Below are 8,016 nucleotides of genomic sequence, written 5' to 3'. Positions count from 1 at the left end.
CTCAATGTACTATCACCAGAAGATCTTAGATTCCCCAAAACAGAACAAGAAAACATACCCCAACTCGTTCTCTGGAATCCCCATTTCATTTCTTCACTAGCCCAAATAGTTTCATGTATTATGCCTTTTAAGTGTGAAAAAAGAATTCTCTGATGATTTTGTACATGATCAATGTGATTTTATTCCTGTCATGTTTTTTCCCACTCTCTTTGTGTTACATTTCCATGGATATTGTTTTACCTCTCTTTCATTGCCCAGTTGGCCGTTATTTATGTGTGAACGTTGACTGCCAGGATCCATGGATGGTTCAGCAGCAGGGGGCATCAGAGCCATTGACATCACACATACTTACAGCAGGGGTCTCAGGAAAACAATCAAGAAAAGGAATCCTCACTAATTTCCCCTTCTCTGATCCAGAAGTACTGCAAAGGCTGAACACTGAAGCTGTGATCTTCATGAACAGCGTGGCTCAGCTACTCCACTTATATTTGCTAAGACATTGTGGCAACTTGTGATAATATTCCTGCGCTGTCACTGAATATTTACAATGTAAATTATAACTTTGTGTTACGGATTCAGAAATGTAGGGGAAGGTATTCATCTTAACAGTGGCAAGAAAGTTCATGGAGAACAACTTTTTTTTGATCCATGATACTATCTAATTAATAGCATAAGGATTTAATTTACACCAAAATGATTAACTAATAAGTTACTGTGTCCTGGAAAATTAATCTCAAGTCACTAAATGTGCAATTGTTATTACTTATTACTGACAGCCAATCACACCACATCTGGCATAATTACCATTAAACCATGTTTTTTAGCACAATTAAAAGTTGAGTTACTGTGATAAAAATGTTTGGGAAGTCTTTTGTTATACTTGGAGATAATCTGAATCTGTTTATATATTTTTTTGTGTCAGAAACAAAATTACAATATTTAAACACGAAATTGGTTAACCAACCAATGTCCTTTAGGTCTAGACCAGGAATCCCAATATATGGCTCGAATCTCACACTATCTATTAAACTCTTAATGTCTTCACGGCAACTAGTGGTGTCCAATAAATTCCATGGTAGGCAACTGGTGTAATTCTATGGAATTCAGCTCCAAACTGTTTAGCTTTCATTTAAATATTCTGAAAGTTGAATGGGGTCCATAATGGATAGCAATTGCTCAACCAAATTACTGCCCATGCAGCAAAGGCAAACATTTACCATACTTATTTATACACTTTTATAAAATTGCTCTGCAAACATAGATTTACTCGAGTTCTTAATTGTTAAATTATATCTGGTAATTTTGCACTCTTAGTCAATATAAATAATTGGATTAGATCAACTTTACAGTACTTTGTAAGTTTGAAAATTATGCTAGTCACCTTGAAGTTTCATCTTTTTGACTCGAACCAACTCAACTTCCCTATTCAGTACTTACTACATAAGATTCTTTTGCTATAGAATGCTTCACCTCATCGGGTTGAACTTAAATTTAATTAATTAATAAAACTGGAATAAAAAAATGCTTGTCTCATTGATAATGTCCGGGAAACCACCAGATTATCATAAAAACCTGTTTAGTTCACTAATGTCTTTCTTTGGGAGGGGGGTGGTAGTGGAGGGGGCTATGGTTGGTGAGGGTGGGTGGGAGGTGTTTAAAATGTGCCATCCTTAACCAGTCAGAGATACCTGTGACTCCGGACCTACAGAAATGCATTGAACTCTAAGCTGCTCCACGAAATGACCTTGCAAACCATTCAGTTGTATCAAACTGCTACAGAAAAGTTGAACAAGAATAACACCAGAATGCCTGGGGCAGAAGTTTGAGTTCGGTGGGTGGGCGCAGTTGCAGGCCCGGGAGCAGCTGGGAAACAGGCCACCGCCCACAATAGTCCCCAACCGCGATTTCACTGGCGGGCCAATTAAGGCCCATCCAATGTGAAATGTGGGTTCCGACCAGTCGGGAAGGGCTGAGCAGGAGCGAGGACCTGTCGGCTGCTGGATCCAATGGCAACCAGGTGACTGGTTTAAAATTGGCCCAGGCAGCCTTGGAAGGCTGCCAGTGAAGAGGACATCTTTGGTGTTGTCAACAGGAAATTATGGTTTCCAGTGCGGCAGCAGACGCCAGGCAGGAGGGCAGGTCAGGTGGACACTCGGCCCCCTGGCTTTCTGATGAGTGTCTCACAGTCTTCCTGGAGGAGGTGGCTGCCAAGAGGGACACCCTTGTCTCCAGGGATGGAAGGAGGAGGACACCACACCTTACAAAAAGAGCACTGGAGGAGGTGGCAGTGCTGGTCAGCAGCCATGATGTTGTGCAGTGCATGTGGGTCCAGTGCCGCAAGAGGTTTGACTCTGGAAAGGTGAGCACTGTGTTGGCATGGATCAGTGTGTTGAAGCGTTAAGGTCTGGCTGTCCCCACCGTGGAGATCAGTGGTATTAGAGCCTGAGAGCCAACTGTCAATGACGCCGGAGCTGGCCAAGGGGGCGAGGCTGCTTGGACTGAGTGCTTTGCGGCTCAAGGGTCACAACCCAGATGTGCCCTGAAAGACGTTCCTCAGGTGGTGTTGGCCAGGCTGCAATGGTGCTGCAGGTAGAGAGTGGGTAATCAATGCTCCTCTGCCCTTTCAGGAGAAGATGACCCATAATAACATTGAAAGGTCATGGAATGACGGAAGCCCCAAAACCTCCTAATCCTCATGAGGTACGAGTAGGATGTCTTGGAAATGGAGAGCCGGCATGCACCTCGGTCAACTGGCTACGGAGAGGCTGGGGTGTCAGACGAAGGTAAGAGTGCAATGCACAGAGGTGAGAGTTTCGGATGGTGCAAACACTCTTGTATAGTCTCATCATTGGTGGGAATCTCAAAACTAGATTCTCCATTGATCATTGAAAGATGATGGCACCATAATGCAGATCCCCATGTTCTCACCAGGGTGCCTGGCATGCACAGATGACTTAAACTAATGACATGTCGTTGTTCTCCCTTAGATTGCCACCAGGCATCCAAGCGCAGGACCCTGAAGAGCCACCCCTAACGCCAGAGGATCACCAGGCTCCAGAAGCACCTACATCACATCCGCTCTCTGAACCAGGCACAAGGACAGATGCCAGCATCTCAGTGGGCATTAGATCCTCAGCTAGAATGTCAGTGCACAGCATTGAGGGCTCTTCACACTTGCCTGAGGTGCAGGTGGAGGCAGAGAACGCTGGCAGTTGGAGGATTGCTGGAGACCAGGATGATGTTCAGTTGAAGGCAGATGATGAGCCTCTGGAGTTGTCCATTAGGCGGAAGACGCTGGATGTCCAGTGAAATATGCGGGTGGATCTGATGGAAATCCATGAGGGTATGCGTGTCATGGTCTCTGTTGTGGAAGAGTCCATGTGGAGAATCAGCACTGCATTGAACCGCATGGCCACATGCACTGAGTCCTCCATTGAGAGAATGGTGACTCTCATGGACAGGCAACTCCAGGAACAGAATCCTGTGGTTGTGCTCGGACCTGCAAGCCGTCACATAGGCAATGACCTCAGATGGTCAGTGTCAGTGTGGGAGATGGATGAGGCACCCAATATCCCAGCTAGGTGCCCATCCACCAATGGCAAGCAGGATGGTCCAGAGTGACCTCACATCGGCGCGTGTGCTGCCTGACATCTCTGCAGGCTTTGGATGATGATAGCTGCTCCTCCGCCCCTCTGCCGGTGACCGTGGCATCTGATGAGGCTGCAGCAACTGGGGAGATGCCAGCCATGGCACTGGCTTCTCTCTCCCAGGCAGGGCCAGCACAGGCTCCACTGGCCAGAGGACGATTGCTAAGGTCATCAAGGCCAACAGGACAGCAGTCAGCAGGCTGTCTCCAATGCTGCTACTATAGAGAGGTGAGCACCAAAATGGAGCACTCGCAAATGTAAGTTTAAGGCACCATGAGCACAAGAGGGACTGATCACAGGTGACCTTCTATTATGCAATTTTTTGTTTATGTTTACTAGTCTAGGGTTGGAGACCAGAGAAGCTTCTATTAATTTGTTTGGACTGTCAAAATGAAATAAACTTTCTTTTGTCGTAATGGCCTGAGTATGTTTCAGCTTTATTATTTAATGTGGTGCAAGGTATGCCCATATGTAATGCTGGATGTGGGTGGCTCTAAACTTTATTGCACAGGCACAAAGAGGACTTTGGCATCAAAGGAAAGAGTTATTTCAGATATTTGAGATGGAGGCGGCAGCCCTGGCATGAGGAAGTAATGCTTATTTGGCAGCCTAGCTGAAGGAGCTTTGGATCAAGCCATCCCTGGTGTCCCTGCTGGAGGTTACGGAGGTCTGCCTCCACACCCTCAGCATTTTCCTCACTGTGCTCCTCTTCCTGCTCACTACTGGATTCACCCTCTGTGGCCTGTGGAGCTGCTTTTCTTTTCCTCCAGTGGGTCCCCCCTTGCCAGTGCCAGATTGTGGACAGTGCAGCATGCAGCCACTATCAGTGACACCTGCTCTGGGGGTATTGTAGTATTCCCCCTGAATGGCCAAGGCATCGAAAGCGATTCTTCAGCAGACCTATGGTTCTCTCTATCATTGCCCTTGTGGAGGCGTGGCTCCTATTTTACCGCTTCTCAGCCTCTGTTCTTGGACAGCAGAGAGGCTTCATAACCCACCTTTTGAGGGGTTAGCCCTTGGCACCCAGCAGCAATCCATCCAGCTGGGCCGGAGCACTGAATAGCCTCAACACCTGGGAGTGTCTCAGGATGTATGTGTCATGAGAGCTGCCTGCGTACCTTGCACAGACTTGTTGAATCAGCATCCTGTGATCACATACTATCTGCACGTTCATGGAGTGGAAGCCCTTCCTGTTAATAAAGGCACCTGGCTGGCACCTTGATGGCCGCATGTGTACAGTCGGTGGCACCCTGGATGTAGGGGAACCCAGCAATCGCTGCAAACCCTCTGGCTCGCTCAGCCTGGCTGGCCTCTTCTGTACGGAAATGAATGAAAGTCAATACTCACCTGAAAAGAGCTTCTGTCATCAGTTTGGTGCAACTGTGGACAGCTGATTGGGAGACTCCACACAGATACCCCACTGAGCCGGAAAGAGCCGGACGTTTAGAAGTTGAGGGCCACTGTGATATTCAGCGCCACTGACATAGGGTGTCCAACCACACAGTTGGAGGTGATCTCAGGCCCAATCACCTGATAAATGGAGGTCACGCTCTCCCCTGAGAGGTGGAGCCTCCTCCGGCTTTGCACCTTTGAATATTGAGGTAGCTGCATCGCCGCCTGTAAACCCTGGCAGCAATATAATGGCGGCCCCTAATGCCTTGGACTACCTGCTGGCCCTGCGCCCCTTGCACCTGTGCCTCTCCTCTCCTCCCAAAGGTAGCTCCCCTGTAAGCTGTATTGGGATACCTAGCCCCCTGTCCCTTCTGCCCCTCTCTTCCTCCTCAGAAGAGGTGCCTCCTGCAGAGTCCACTATCCCCACTACAAGGGTAAGGGAAGACTGTCTGGTACCTGGAAGGTCCACATGGTCTGAATCTTCCAGGGTCCTTGGAGACACCAAGGAGACCTAAAATGAAGCCTGGAAATGCTAAGAATGAAGCCCCAAACAGAGATGAAGCTGCCAAATACCAATAAGTCTCCAGCAGCAAACTACCTACCAAGCTCCTCATTACTCACACTGGCAATGCTGCTGACCCTTTTTATCCTGCCCGTGGATGAGGTTTTGCAAATTGTCAGCTGACCGCCTGACCGTTTTACCTGTGCGACGAGCACGAAATCGCTTGGGCAATGTAAAATCAGCATCAATTACCTTTTTAATGGCCTTAACTGGCTTCTTAATTAATGGTGGGTGCAGCTCTGACTCCCGCTCACCCAACGTCATCATGCGTTATTTTACGCTCAAGCAGGTCAGGCATGCACCCGCCCACTCAGCGAAAAACTCTGCCCCTGGCATTGACCAAGGCAGCAGAAAAGACAAAGACACAGCCTGCCCAGTTAACCCTGCAAAGCCCTCCTCACTAACATATGTAGATGTTCCAAAATTGGGAGAGCTGACCAACAGATTAGTCAAGCAAGAGCCTAAATACTCACTGAATCATACCTTACTGTCAATTTCCCAGATGTCCCCATTATCACCCCAGATACGTCCTGTCTCCCTAGCAGGAGACACCCACCAGAAGTGGGTATGCAGTCAGGAGATTGTGGCCCCTGGAAGCCTTCAATATTGAATCTGGAACTCAAAAATTGACCAGGTCAAACACAGATAAGAAAACCTCCTGCTGATTACCATCTACTAGCCTCCATCAGCTGATGAATCATTACTCCGCCATGTTCAACACCACCTGGAAGAAGCATTGAAAGTAGCAAGGGTACATGATGTGCTCTCGGTAGTGAACCTCAATGTCCATCACCAAGAGTGGCTCAGTAGCGTCACTACTGACAAAGCTGATCAACTCTTGAAAGATGTATCTGCTGGACTGAGTATGCAGCAGTTAGAGAGAGATCAAACAAGTGAGAAATCTTAATCTTGACCTCACCAATCTATCTGTTGCAGATGCATCTGCCCATGACAGTATTGGTTAGAGTGAGAACTGCACAGTCCTTGTGGAGATAAAATCCTGTCATCACACTGAGGACACCCTCCATCGTCTTGTGTGGCATGACCATTGTGCTAAATGGGATAGATTCAGAACAGGTCTAACAGTTTAAAACTGAGCCACCAACAGCAGCAAAATTATATTGAACCACAATCGGTAATCTCAACGCCCGGCATATCATAGAAACATAGAATCATAGAAAGTTTATTCCTCATGCTATCATTACCATCAGACTAGGTTACCAACCCTCGTTCAATGAAGCATACAGGAGAACATGTCAGCACCACTACCAGTACCAGATGTACCGTAAGATTAGGTGCTAAGCAGGGGTAAGTACAACACTGGACTACATCCATGCTAAACAGTGGAATGTGGATACTATAGACAGAGGTAAATGATCCCACAACCAACAGATCAGATCAAAGCTCACTAATCCTGTCTCATTCAGTCATAAATGATGGTGGATAATTTAACAGCTAACCAGAGGATCCAAAAACATACCATCTTCAATAATAGAGGAGTCCAGCACATCTGTGCAAAAGAAAAGGCTGAAGGATTTGCAACCACCTCCAGTCAGATGCATGGATGATCCATCTTGGCAGCCTCCAGAGAATACACCATTGTAGATACCAGGCTTCAGACAGTACGATTCACTCCATGTGATATCAAGAAATGGGATACGGCAAAGGCTAAGGGCCCTGACAACACAGAGATAAAAACAAAAAGCTGTGGATGCTGGAAATCCAAAACAAAAACAGAAATACCTGGAAAAGCTCAGCAGGTCTGGCAGCATCGGCGGAGAAGAACAAAGTTGACGTTTCGAGTCCCCATGACCCCTCAACAGAACTAAGTAAAAATAGGAGAGGGGTGAAATATAAGCTGTTTTAAGGTGCGGGGGTGGGGGGGGGGGGGGGCGTGGGGGGGGGTGGGCCTCATGTGGGGAGAGGTGGGGGGGGTGATGGTTGTAGGGACAAGCAAGCAGAAATAGGAGCAGATAACCAAAAGATGTCACAGACAAAAGAACAAAGAGGTGTCGAAGGTGGTGATATTATCTAAAAGGATCTGCTAATTAAGAATGGATAGCTGGACAGTCAAGGTACAGATAGCTTTAGTGGGGGTGGGGTGAAATAAGACTAAAAGGGCATAAAAGGTATAGATTTAAAAATAATGGAAATAGGTGGGAAAAGAAAAATTTATATAAATTATTGGAAAAAACAAAAGGGAGGGGGAAGAAACAGAAAGGGGGTGGGGATGGAGGAGGGAGTTCAAGATCTAAAGTTGTTGAACTCAATATTCAGTCCGGAAGGCGATTGCTCCGCAAGAATGACCCAGACCTCCCTGTCGCTTGCCATTTTAACACTCCACCCTGCTCTCTTGTCCACATGTCTGTCCTTGGCTTGCTGCATTGTTCTAGTGGAGCTCAACACAAACTGGAG

The sequence above is a fragment of the Carcharodon carcharias genome, chromosome 1 (genome assembly GCF_017639515.1).
Source record: "Carcharodon carcharias isolate sCarCar2 chromosome 1, sCarCar2.pri, whole genome shotgun sequence".
Classification (NCBI taxonomy): domain Eukaryota; kingdom Metazoa; phylum Chordata; class Chondrichthyes; order Lamniformes; family Lamnidae; genus Carcharodon; species Carcharodon carcharias.
This window is presented reverse-complemented; position numbering follows the sequence as displayed.